The sequence below is a fragment of the Plecotus auritus genome (assembly GCF_963455305.1).
Source record: "Plecotus auritus genome assembly, chromosome: 8".
Lineage (NCBI taxonomy): Eukaryota > Metazoa > Chordata > Mammalia > Chiroptera > Vespertilionidae > Plecotus > Plecotus auritus.
In genome coordinates this window covers 63,948,766-63,962,801 of record NC_137782.1, presented here as the reverse complement: position 1 = coordinate 63,962,801, position 14,036 = coordinate 63,948,766, and the positions used below count along the sequence as shown (strand labels likewise).

The 14,036-nt window shown below is 41.8% G+C and overlaps 1 protein-coding gene across 1 annotated transcript in view; it reads left to right on the top strand.

Annotated features, from left to right (window-relative positions):
- KIF3B (kinesin family member 3B) overlaps positions 1-14,036 on the top strand; it is a 47,175-nt gene that overhangs the window by 607 nt on the left and 32,532 nt on the right. The gene's annotated exons all lie outside the window — the stretch shown is intronic.

Below are 14,036 nucleotides of genomic sequence, written 5' to 3'. Positions count from 1 at the left end.
AGTTTGAGTGTCTGAGTTTGAGACTGAATCTCCACTTAGTAATTGTGTAGCTTTGACCTTTTCTTTATCTGTAAAATGGGTTAATGAACCACGGTGGGAATCCAGAGTACCTCAAGCATCCTGGCACCTTAGTCAGTGCTCAACACCCTATTATGAGGCATGTGAGATAGTGGGCAAGGCTGCCAGGAAATGACTTTGAGACAGGTAGGATTTAGATTTGTAGAGTGCCAGCTCATATGGATATTCCTATCCCCAGTTTTACTTCTCCATTCTGTTCCGAGCAAGGGAGGTGGTGTGGACTTTGCAGGTAGCCCTGGCAAGGGAAGTCCCTAGTCAGGTCCTTGTAGATGGCCAAGGTTATGGGGCCTTACTTTCTACTTGGGTCTTGTTGACTCTTCCAGAAGAAAAAGGGTATTTTATGTCTTGTGGGAAGTGCTTAACATGTAATACCTGTTTACAAGTATATGATTAAAGAAGCATTTTCAGGTACACCATCTCATTTAATCTTCACATAGACTTTTCCAGGTAGGTGGTGATTTTATCTCCATTTCACAAGTGAGGAAACTGAGGCTCAGAAAAGTGAATGACTTGCCTAAGAATCTCATACCTATTGAGTGATGGAACAGGACACCCAGGTAAATCCTATATTTTCTCCCCCATACCCTGATGTCTCTGATTTCTCAATGGTAGCTGTTACCAAGCCACAAGGGTGTTCTTTTGTTACTCTAACTGCTGTGGCCAGAGGCTTGTCTGCCAGTGGCAAAGAAATCAGATCTTATATAAAGCTTCATTTAAATAGATAAGCTCCAAAGTGTGAACCTCAAAATGAGCTGGAATGTTTAAAAGAGGGCTTCTCTGTCCCTCAGTCCCCTCCTCTTTAATGAGAGGAGCAGGCTAGATGATATCTGAAGGCCCTTTCAGTGCTGTTATGCAATTCTGATTGCATGCTTGTGGCTTAAAAGCATGGCATCAGGCTGCCTGGGTTTAATTCTTGGCTCTGCCACTTCCAGGCTCTGTGCCACTGAGCAATTTACTTCACTTCTCTGTGCTGCAGTTTCCTCATCTGTAAAATGGGAATAATAATAGTATGCACCATATTGGGCTATTGTGAGGATATATTTTGAGCCTAATACAGGTAAAATGCCTGGAAATTTTGGTAAATGTTAGCTATTGTTATGTAGGCTTAACATAGCTCCTGTCTATTCTAATTGGTGAATAAAACAGTAGCTGTCACAATATTATACAAATATCAGATTTATGACAGGGTTGTCCCAGGAACCTGCAATCTCATGCCAGATTGGGTTGCAAAGGAAGATGAGAGTTGTTGATAGGATGCCATCATGGTTTGGTAGCTTGACTTCCAGTTCAGTAAATGTTTATTTAATCCCTCTATGCCAAGCAGAGTGGAGGATGTGGAGATCAGCCACATCTTCCTATTCCTCAAGGACCTCAGAGCTTAATTTATAAATGACTAGTTAGGAAGCAAGATGAGAAATGGCAGTGGCCTTCCAGGGCAGTGGAGATGGTGTAAGTGGATGTGTTTTGGAGGTAGAACCAGCAGGAGGATGGTTGGGAGATGAGCTAAAGAAATCAAGAATGACTCCTGGGGTTTTGGCCTGAGCAATTAGGTAGGTGTTGGTGGTGCCATCTGCCTCTAAAATGATGAAAGCACTTTTTGGTAAAGTGCCCTGTGAGGAAGAATTAGCTATGATTCACTCTGAACCCCTTCGAGGAGAGGCATAAGGTATAAACATCATATCTTTTAGTCTGTGGGGTGGAAATCCCAGATTTCATTGCAGGAGGACAGCCAGGTGCTTCTAACTGAAGGCTCCACCTTGGACATCCATAAAGCCTTCATTTGAAGTCTGGCTCTTTGCCAGCTTGTGGAGTGGCAGGTATGGGCTTTGCCTGGGTAGTGTCTATCTGTCTCGTGCTGTTGGCGTTGCTGTGCTGTGCTGACTCAAGATCTTGGCTGATGAAGGCTGGAAAGAGGCTGGCCAGGTCTGGGAGAGCGAATGGAATCACAAGTGAAGCTCACTGTCCCTGCCAGAGTGGTTCTTTCCTTGGCATCGAATGACATTTCTAAAGTTTCAGAGCTCTTGATTTGAGAATACCTTGAAAAGCTGTTGTGTTCTGCCAGAATTCCTAGAGGATTTTTGAATGAAGCAAGGGAATTCAAGCTGTCTTTTCATAAATGGTAATACTTGCATGTGTAAATTTAGGGGTTACAGTGTTGGAAATTCAACATTGTGAATTTTAAGACTAATAATCTTACCACCTCCACTTGTATAGTTTTGTTTGCAGTTTAGAATGCTTCTTTGTCTGCATTTTCATTTACTAATGTTCAGTCAGTTGAGATTATGCGGGATATGTATTATCCTCAGTTAACAGATGACACACTGAGATGCTGAGAGATTATACGTTTTTATCAACAGTATTAAATAACTGCTAGGTGTTGGGTTAGGTAGATCCTTGCTGCTCAAAGTGTGTTCTGCACTAATGTCCTCAGAGAGCTTTTATTTTAAAAACTAGAGGCCCGGTGCACAGGTCCTGGCCTGTGAGGATTGGGCCAAAACTGGCTCTCTGACATCCCCTGAGAGGTCCTGGATTGTGAGAGGGCGCGGGCCAGGGGTCCCACCTGTGCACGATTGATCGGGGAGGGACGAACCGCAGGAGGGCTCCAGGGCATGTCTGGTCAGTCTCACCCAGTCCCTATCGGCTGGACCCCAGCAGCAAGCTAACCTACCGGTCAGAGTGTCTGCTCCCTGGTGGTCAGTGCACATCATAGCGACTGGTCCAAGGGTCGGACACTTAGCATATTAGGCTTTTATTATATAGGATAGGATATTTTTTAAAATTGACTTTAGAAAGAGAGGATGGGAGAGGGAGAGAGATATAGAAACATCCATCAGCTCTCTCCTACATGCCCCCTGTTTGGGATCAAACCCTGACTGGAAATCGAACTGGTGACCTCTTGGTCCATGGGACGATGCTCAACCAACTGAGCCATACCAGCCGGGCCCCTGAGAGCTTATTTGTTTAATATATTTTATTGATTTTTTTTTTTTTTTTTTTTTACAGAGAGGAAGGGAGAGGGATAGAGAGTTAGAAACATCGATGAGAGAGAAACATCGATCAGCTGCCTCCTGCACACCCCCCACTGGGTATGTGCCCACAACCAAGGTACCCAAGGTACATGCCCTTGACCGGAATCAAAACTGGGACCCTTGAGTCCGCAGGCCGACGCTCTATCCACTGAGCCAAACTGGCCAGGGCCTGAGAGCTTATTTGAAATGCAGACTTTAGCCTAGATTAATAAATCAGTCTGTATTTTACCAAGACCCGACCCCTCCACTCAGAGTGTTTTCTGTGCATATTAAAGCTTGAGATGCACTCAACTGGTAATAAGTAGCAAACTCAGTGATAATGATAATAAAAGTAATAGGAATAGCTAACGTTAAATGAACCCAAGCACTGTTCTAAGCACTTTACATATGTTGTCTCACTTAGTCCTCACAGCAACCTTTGGATACTATTGTGATTACCGCTTTCCAGAAGAGGAAAGTAGAGGCACAAAAAAGTCAAATAACTTCCCCAGACCTGCTGACCCCAAGTCCATTGCTCTTTCTGCCACTCATTTGTTCATCTGTTTTTCAGGTGGGCAGTTCATTCCTGATGTTTTGTTAAAGGCCTTTCTCTTCTGTACCTGGTAATGAACTTTAAATGCTGATGAAAAAGTGGCTTCAAAGAATGAAAAAATCAGGGGAAAAACACTTGAGTTATTTCAATGTAACTATGGATGTCAGTTACTTGACTGATAGGTAACAAACAGATACCCAGTATGTAAGATGGACTACCTCTCACACTTCTTAGCTTAGCAATCTCACTCAGGGCAGAAACAGCTGAAGCAGGTAGGAACTGTGGGCTTGTCTTCTGAATCATTCAGCGCTAAACTTTTTTTTTTTTTTTATTCTGGCAATAATATCTACATTGGGTGAAAAGAGGGTGGCTAAAGTCCTATACCATCCTCTGACTAATTGCAAAAGATTCAATTTTATAGTGCCTTGCTTTTCCCTCTCTGCCTTGTGGACTCCTTATTTTCCTTTCAACATCTCCTTATCTCCCCAAAGTCTTAGAATTTCTTTATCAAGGCCTATGCCATTCAGGAAATTTTGGTATGAAAAGGCAGTGGGATCTGGGTGGAAGCATGAATTCTAATAGCAATTCTGCCACTGGCTGTGTGACCTGGAGCCAGTAACTCAACCTCTCTGGCCCTGGTCTCTATATATGTAAAATGAGGACATGAGCCAGCCTTCCCATGTCTTCCAGTCCTTCCTGAAGACTGAGCTTTGAATTGGGTGATATTGTCTTCTTCGTTGGTGGCTGCATGCTGGGCTTTTTCCAAGACTTTCAGGGGTGAGGATTTTAGAGCATATTTCTTGGCAGTCCGAGATAATCTCATCAGCATCACATATCTGCATTGAAGCTTGGGAAGTTAGAGTTTAAGGCTTCGTTAATCATGGTGACACATTGTGTCTCCTCACTTTGTCACACTGATTGCAGACATTGAACTCCTCTCACACAGGCAGAGCTATCTTTAGCATGCTGATTTATTTAAATGATAGTTTGCATTAGAGAGCACCATGATCCTTGTGGTAGGTGTGGTTTTATTTTTAAACTTGTTGGCAAGATATTTGCAGCACTTGAATTTTGTCATATTTGAACATAGTGTGTAAATGGAAGTGAGTCCAAGTGAAATAGAAATTGTAATAGATTATTGGGAGTTGAGATTTGACAATCTGTTACCTATTCTGGGATCTTTCATATCACCTTCAGCAGTGGTTTCAGGAAGGACTTGCATTGGGGCTTTTGTGGGTGACATAAACAGAAACTGAACGCTCAGAGCACAGGCTGCAGCTTAGTGGATTGCAGTAATCATTACTTTATAGCACATTTCAGTAACCTAAGCAAAAACACCTAGCTAGTAAATCATAAAAGATTCCATTCCGGTAAGATAAAATATCAGCTCAAGTTACTTAAGATAACCACAGAAGATAGTTCTTAGAAATACTTACTGGTTTTGCAAGATCTGTAATAACGAGTCAGATTCTAGCCTAAGAAAGAGAAGGTGTTTTTCTTTCCTTATTTCTTCAATTGCCAGCATTTAAAAAAAAGATTATTATTATATTTGTTGTGTTAATCATTACCCAGGGATATTTTTTCCATTAATTTTTAGAGAGACTGGAAAGGAGGGGGAGAGACACAGAGAGAGAAACATCAATGTGAGAGAGACACATTAATTGGTTGCCTCCTGCACACGCTCTGACCTGCAGCCAGGGATAGAGCCTGCAACCAAGATACGTACCCTTGAAGGCTGAGCCTACATTGCCACATGAGATATTAAAAAAGTGCAAATAGCCATAAGTGACCTAAGTGACATTTTTAAAAAAAGTATTTTTATTTATTTCAGGGAGAGGGAGAAAGAGAGAGAAACATCAATGATGAGAGAGAATCATTGATCGGCTGCCGCCTGCATGCCCCACACTGGGGATCAAGCCCACCACCAGGGCATGTGCCCTGACCAGAAATCAAACCATGACCTCCTGGTTCATAGGTCAACACTCAACCACTGAACCACATGGCTGGCCAAGAGTTATTGCCTTTTAAATTATTTTGGTTCTTCTGACTATGTCAGAGAGAATATTTGTTTAGTTCTAGCCTATTTTTTAACACTTGCTAAGGAGGCTTTTTAACCAAGAGAGATCAGGTCTCAATGTTAGGGAAACTACAGTGTCTAGCTAGAATTTAGTGACTATGTTGTGTGTCCTTATATTTATTTTTACAGTTACCTTCTACTTGCACTGTGATACTGATTTTCCATTCATGGTAGGGATATAAAGTTATTTTTTAAAAATAAATATGTATTAAAAGAAAGTAGCTTTCAAGAAAACCTCAAGTAAATAATAGTACAGGTGGTGCCCGGATATGGCAAAATTGTGAAGAGACAATCCAATGACTGACACTTAGGACATGCAGGTGCAGAAAAAAGCCATGAACTTTGGAGCTAGTTAGACCTGGTTTCTGCTTACTTTGCCACTTATTAACTTGGTGTGCCATGTTACTTCCTTCTCCAAGTCTGGGTTTTTTCCTCATGTAAATTGAGTCAGGACAGCAGCACCTCCTGTGGGCCAGGCTTGTCCCCCTCTGATCCTCACACTGCTGCAAGGTGCAGGGTATTGGTGCTCCCATTTCACAGAGGAGGAAATGGGCTCAGAGGGGTGGACCTGCATGGAGCCCTAGAACTAGGAATGGTAGGCCTGGGCTTCATTCCCAGGTGTATCTTAATCTTTTTTGTTATTCCAGGCCACCTCCCTCTTTTAAATATAGATTTTGCTGTGGCTCTCTACTGAGGTGAGTAGCTGTCTGATTGAAATGAAAAGTCATTTGCGTAACTGGTGTGGCTCGGTGGTTGAGCGTCGACCTATGAACCAGCGTCGACATGCCTGGGTTTTGGGCTCGATTCCCAATAAGGGGCATGCAGGAAGCAGCCAATCAATGATTCTCTTTTACCCTTTGTTTCTATCTCTCCCTCTCCCTTCCTCTCTAAAATCAATAAAAATATATTTTAAAATGAAAAGTCATTACACACACCCATGTTCACTATAGTTTAATTTACAGTAGCCAAGAGATGGAAGCAGCCCAAATGTTTATGGGCAGATGAGTGGATAAAGAAAATGGTATTTACTAGTAAATACAGTGGGATATTATTTATTCTTAAAAAAGGAGATCTTGCCCTGACCAGTTTGGCTCAGTGAATAGAGCGTCGCCTGCGGACTGAAGGGTCCCAGGTTCCATTCCGGTCAAGGGCATGTACCTTGGTTGCAGGCACATCCCCAGTAGGGGGTGTGCAGGAGGCAGCTGATTGATGTTTCTCGCTCATCGATGCTTTTAACTCCCTCTCCCTCTCCCTTCCTTTCTGTAAAAAATCAATAAAATATATTTAAAAAAAGGAGATCTTGTCACATGCTATAACATGAATGAAACTTGAAATAGAATGATGGTTTCCGGAGCCTAATGAGGGGGAAAAGGGAGTAGTTATTTGATAGGTAGAGGGTTTCATTTTGGCAAGATGAAAAAGTTCTAGATATTGTCCTGGCCAGTTGCTCAGTGGTTAGAGCATCACCCCTCGGACCAAAGGGTTTGATTTCCAGTCAAAGGCACGTCGTACCTTCGTTGCAGGTTTGATCCCAGGCCCTGGTTGCAGCACATATAGGAAGGCAATAATTGATGTGTCTCTCTCATGTTGATATCTCTCTGTGTCTCTGTCTCTGTCTCTCCCTCCCCCCTCCTCCCTATCCTCCTCTCTCTCTTAAAATCAATGGAAAAATAGCCTCGGGTGAGGATTTAAAAAAAAAAAGATATTATCATAGTCATTAAAATAATATTTTTAAAAAGTTTACTATACAACAATTGATATAGTTAACAATACTGAATTGTATACTTAAAAATGATTAAGAGGGTACATTTTATATTATGTGGGTTTTTCACTACAATTAAAAATTTCAAAAGTTAACAGAAAAAAGAGAAGCCATTGGCCAGGACAACTTTTTATTATGGAAAATCTAAAGCATACATAAAAAGTAGAATAGTAGAATGAACCATGGACCCATTACCCTGCTCCAGCAGTTATCAGCATGTAGTAATTTTGTTTCACCTATAACCTCCCAATAACCCCACCCTACCCCTGATTATGTTGATCCCAGACAGCATATAACTTTATCTGAAAATTCTATTGCCTGGATCTCAAAGTAAGAATATTTTTTAAAAAATACAACTTCACACCTAAAAAGGTAACAACAATTCCTTAACACCATCTAAGATCCAGTGTTCAAATTTCCTTGATTGTCTCATACGTTTTTTAACAGTTGGTTTGTTTGAACCAAGATCCAAAAAGGGTCCCAATCTAGGGTCAGATGTTGTATTTGATTGATTAAGCCTCTTAATCAGAATGTATATACATATGTATATTTAAAAATATGTTAATATGTTTTTATTGATTTCAGAGAGAGGAAGGGAGAGGGAGAGATAGAAACATAAATAATGAGAATAATTTTTTTTTTAAATCCTCACCTGAGGATATTTTTCCATTGACTTTTAGAGACAGTGGAAGAAAGAGGGAAAGACAGAGAGAAATATCAATGTGAAAGAAACACATTGACTGGTTGCCTCCTGTACGCGCCCTGACCAGGGCCCAAGCTAGGGAAGAGCCTGCAACTGAAGTATGTCCCCTTGACTGGAATTGAACCCAGGATCCTTTGGCCTGCAGGCCGACCCTGTATCCACTGAGCCAAACTGGCTAGGGCAATGATGAGAATTATTGATTGGTTGCCTCCTGCAACGCCCCCTACTGGGGATCAAGCCTGCAACCCAGGGATGTGCCCTGACTGGGAATGGAACCAGTGACCTCCTGATGCATGGGTTGATGCTCAACCACTGAGCCACACTGGCCGGGCAATCAGTGTATATTTTTGTTGTTGTTAATCCTTACCTGAGATTATTTTTCCATTGATTTTTAGAGAAAGTGTAAGGGAGGGGGAGAGACAGAGAGAGAGAGAAACACTGATGTGAGAGAGACACATTGTTTGGTTGCCTCCCAGACCCACCCTGACTAGGGCCAGGGGATCGACCCTGCAACCGAGGTATGTGCCCTTGACCTTGACCGGAATCTAACCCGGGACTTTGCAGTCCGCAGGCCATTGCTCCATCCACTGAGCCAAACTGGCTAGGGCCAGTGTGTATATTTTTAGCAGAGAAACAGCTTCATTTCTTTCCTGGGTTAGTACATGGAATGAGAAGTTCCTGGCAAGAAGGCTTTTCCAGCTTCATAGCTTCATGGTGGTCAGAGCATGAGCTCTGTGTGTCAGGGTTATGTGGACAGTGGGGTGCACTGTTAGTGAAAGGATAAATGGTACAGCCTGGGGGAAAGGTAAGATGGTGCCCTCTGTCAAAAAGGAACTTGTAAGTATTTAAATGTCTAGGAATGGATCCTACTAATTACTCCCACTGGTAGCTAAAGGTATATGTTTAAAATATTCACTGCAGCATTGTTTGCAGTAGTAAAAAAAACTAGAAACCATCAGAAGGTCCCTTAGTAGGAGACTAATCAAATATATTATAAGACAACCATACTATGGCATCTGGGCAACTATTTTAAAGGGGAGTGGGCTGTCTCCAAGATCTATCAAGTGAGATAGAGAATGGTGCTGCCCTGACAGGTTTGCTCAGTGGATAGAGCATTAGCCCTCAGACTGAAGGGTCCTGGGTTCAATTCCAGTCAAGGGCATGTACCTTGGTTGCAGGCTTGATCCCAGCACTGGTTGGGACATATGCAGGAGGCAAGATACTTCTCTTTTGGTGTCTCTCCCCCTCCCTTCCACTCTCTCTAAAAAAAAAAAAAAAAAAAAAAAGTGAAGGAACAATACAGATACATTAATGCTTGCTTATGCATTGACTTTCTCCCAGGGGTGGGGGGAATATTTACTTATTTGTTCACTGTATACTCACATATACAGCTAGAATTGTTTTTATTGTTTTAATTATGCATATATTGATGTACAGTGCATATATGCATATGTGTGTGTGTTTTAATGTTTTTATTGATTTTAGAGAAAGAGGAAGGGAGAGGGTGAGGGAAACGGAAACATCGATGTGAGAGCAGAACATCGATAGGCTGCCTCCTGCATGCCCCCATCTGGGGATCAAGCCTGGCAACCTCTTGGTGCATGAGATGATGCTCAGCCAACTGAGACACACTAGCCAGGACACGTGTATGTTTTAAAAATAAGTTTATATGTGGGTTTTAAATAAGACAAACCTGCTTTTGAATCCTGACTGTTCCACTTAATTGCTGTGTGACCTTGGCTAAATTAATTTCTCTTAGCCTCCCATGCTTATTTTTAAAATAGGGCTAATACCTATTCCTCATTAGGTGATTTTGAGGATTAGAAGAGGAATACACAGCTCTTGATATACTGTGAGTTGTGACTATTGAATACAACAAAACCCCAGGCCCACATTGATTGTGAATGAGAATTGTCCTCTAGACTTGAATATATTTTGTTACGGATGTATTCTATGAATGTTTCACAATTGGATACAAAAAAGGATTTCTTTCCCTCTTTTTCCTCTTTGATAAATGCTTTCTTTGTTTGCCTGTTTCAGTCATCCAAAAGCAGGGAATGCATGGCATCAATTTGAATTCAGGGCAGGCATTTATTTGTTCATGTTTCTTGTCTGTGACCTTTCTAGGTTTCTTTCCAGATAAGTAGCCTAAGACACGTAAGCTGAAATCAAGCTGCTAGACATTATCCCCAAAGAAAAAAATAGCTTTATTACCATCTCCCCACTTGATATTAAGAAACCAAATACAGGCACCTCTTAACACGGCCAGAGAAAGCCAAAAAATCACTTGCTAGCTCACTCCCAGAGATTAATATTGCTTGCATTTCCTGAGTTTTGTTACACATTTTGTGCTAACTAAGCATTTAACATTTATTAGCTTACTTATTCCTTAGAATGGTTCTTTAATGTAGGTGTTATCAGCCCCATTTTATAGAAGAGGTTATGATTTAAGTAACTTTCTCAAAATTTTATAGCTAAGTGGCAGAGCAAAAATTAAAACCCTGACCTGTTGAACACCAAAGCTCCTGCTTTCACACTGACTTCACACTGTCTCCCCCACATCTTTCTCTGCACATGCTCGTGTATACATGTAAGCAAATCTCACCATGGTAACTCTTCTGTGGGTTTTTTTTTTTCCCCACTCAACAAGATGTCATGAACATCTTCCCATATGTAAATACCTAGATGCATGTTGCTATTATTTTTGTTGTTCTTAATCCTCACCTAAGGATATTTTTCCATTGATTATTAGAGTGGAAGAGAGGGGGGCCTCATCGATGTGAGACAGACACATTGATTGGTTGCCTTCCTCATGTGCCCCGACCAAGGCCAGTGATCAAGCCTGCAACCGAGGTACATGCCCTTGACCGGAATTGAACTTGGGACCCTTTAGTCCCATGGCTGACATTCTATCCATTGAGCCAAAATGGCTAGGGCTGCTATTCTTAATGAATTCATAATTTCCCATTGTAGAGATATGTCATAATCTAACTGGTCTCTTAATGATGAGTATTTAAGTGGTTAGAGATGGTGCTGTGATAAACATAAACATGTACATACATTTTGCACGTCTTCAGTTATTTAATGATGTTCTTAAAATAATTCCAAGAAATGGAGTTGCTGTTTCAAGGGAGTATTACATTTCCAGTATTATACTTTACAAATAATTTGTACCAGTTTGAGATGCTGTGGCTCTTGTATGTATAAGGGACAGTTCGAAAGTTTCTGGACAGTTCACACAACTGTTTGGCTTATAAAAAAAAGATGACTTTATGTTTATAAACAGTGCCTGTAATAACAACAGAATATATTTTATTAGCCTGTTTTAAAAATATATATATATTTTTTTATTGATTTCACAAGAGAGAGAAAAACATCAATGATGAGAAAGAATCATTGATTGGCTGCCTTCTGTCCACCCCTATTGAGGATTGAGCCGGCAACCCTGGCATGTGTCCTGACCAGGAATAAAACCGTGACTGCCTGGTTGATAGGTCGCCACTCAACTACTGGGCCACACCGCCCCGGTTAGCCTGTTATTTTGACATCTTTGCTCTGAGCATCTTTTCAGGCTGAGACTACCTGACATGCTACATTGATATTAGAAAGTTAAAGATTGTATTGCTGTAGGCCTCATCGAAGCTCTTTTATGAAGCTTCACCACAAAGTTTTGCTTCTAGGACCCTTTGTTCATCAGTTATATTTATGGTGGTAAAAATGGACAGATGAAAAGAGGAAAATGACTTTTTTCCCCTCAATATATTTTATTGATATTTTACAGAGAGGAAGGGAGAGGGATAGAGTGTCAGAAACATCGGTGAGAGAGAAACATCGATTAACTGCCTCCTTCACACCCCTACTGGGGATGTGCCTGCAATCAAGGTACATGCCCTTGATTCGAACCTGGGACCCTTGAGTCCGCAGGCCGACGCTCTATCCACTGAGCCAAACTGGTTAGGACAGGAAAATGACTTTTAACACCTGGATCTCTCTCTATATATATCTATATATATATCTATATATCTATATCTATATATATAGATATAGATATAGATATATAGATATATAGATATATAGATATATAGATATATAGATATATATATATATATAAGGCTAATATGCTAAGTGTCTGACCATCCGACCAGTCGCTATGATGCACACTGACCACCAGGGGGCAGACACTTAACGCAGGAGCTGCTGAGCTGCAATGACTTGGCAGTGGTGGTTCTTGAGAGACGCACCCTGAAACCAAAGAGGAGGGAGCCTGATTCCTCACGGGGCCGTGCGATGATTCCACCTTTGGCTGTGGGTTATGTTATTGCTGGGGCACTGTCAGCCCTGAATCTGGTTTACTGCACACTTGCTTTTGCATCCCACACCCTGTACGACAGCAACTTTGCAGAGTGCCTTCTTGCACTCCAGGACCCCTCGGGGAATGTCAGAAATCCGGTTTCAGCCGATCCGCACAGGCCAGGCTGAGGAACCCGCTCATTTCGCAGACACTGGGGAGGGACTGCGGGAGGTTGGCTGCAGGGAATGTCCAGCCCATCTCACCCAGTCCTGCCCCTCCGGCCATCTTCTAATTAATTTCCTTTCAATCCATGCACTGGGTCACTAGTTAGTTTATAATTTCACAAAACTTCCATCACTTTCTTCTAATTTTATTTTACTGACTAGGTAATATATTCATGATTCAAAATTCAAGAAGGTGCAGAGTATACAATGAAAAGTCTCTTCCACTCTTGACCCTCAGCCATCCAGCTCTTCTCCCTACAGGCCACCATTGTTGTTATCTGGCTCTTGTACATCCCTCCAGATAGATGCATTTCATGTACATATAGAACTATTCCCTCAACACAAATCTTAAATCCTCTTAAAGTTCTACAGAGCAGTGATGTTATTTTTTAACTAGAGATGAATAATCTTGTTTTGAAAATTGTGTTAACTCCCATTGTGATAACTGGCCATCTTGGGACACTGGGACTCAGAGTTGACTTACAGTCATGGTGTGGTTCATGGGTTGCAAACAAGGAGTCCTGATACTTCAAAACAATTAGCAACCATTGTGAAAGAGAGTAGTGTTGCTGGTGAGGAGGTGGATAGAGAGGAGAAACAGCTGTTTCCCCTGGGAGAAACCTGCACAGGGCGTTGGTTTGGACTGGGAGTTGCTTTTCTCTTCTTGCCCCAGTGTTGTGGTGTTTTTTTGATTGCCCATGTGATCTATGGTTTGGGCTGCCTTTCAGACACTCTGAGTCCTTAAACTCCAAGCCAGGGAGTTGGCAGGCGGTTGCCTGGTCTGATCTTAGAGGACATTGCATTGGAATGCATTGATTAAAGATGCATTAGTATGCACTCTTTGTGCCCACAGATTGCTCCTCCTTGCAGGATTGTTTCTGGTGAATTGCCAGGCCTTTAATTTTTCCCATTTGATGATACCACATGCTCATTAAAGAATATTTAGAAAATACAGAAATGTTGAAGAGCAGGGGAAATCACCTGTAGATCCATCATCCAAAGTGGACTACTATTGATGTTTTGATGTCTTATTTTTATTTTATATATACATGTTATTGATTTCAGAGAGGAAGGGAGAGGGAGAGAGAGATAGAAACATCAATGATGGGAGATAATCATTAATCAGCAGCCTCCTGCACGCCCCCTACTGGGGATCGAGCCTGCAGCCCAGGCATGTGCCCTTGACCGGAATCGAACCTGGGACTCTTCAGTGGAGGGTTTGTTTTATTTTTTAGAGAGAGGAAGTCAGGGAGGGGGAGAGGGAGAGAGAGAAACATCAATGTGAGAGAGAAATATTGATCGGTTGTCTCCCACGCACACCCTTGATGGATCGGACTCAC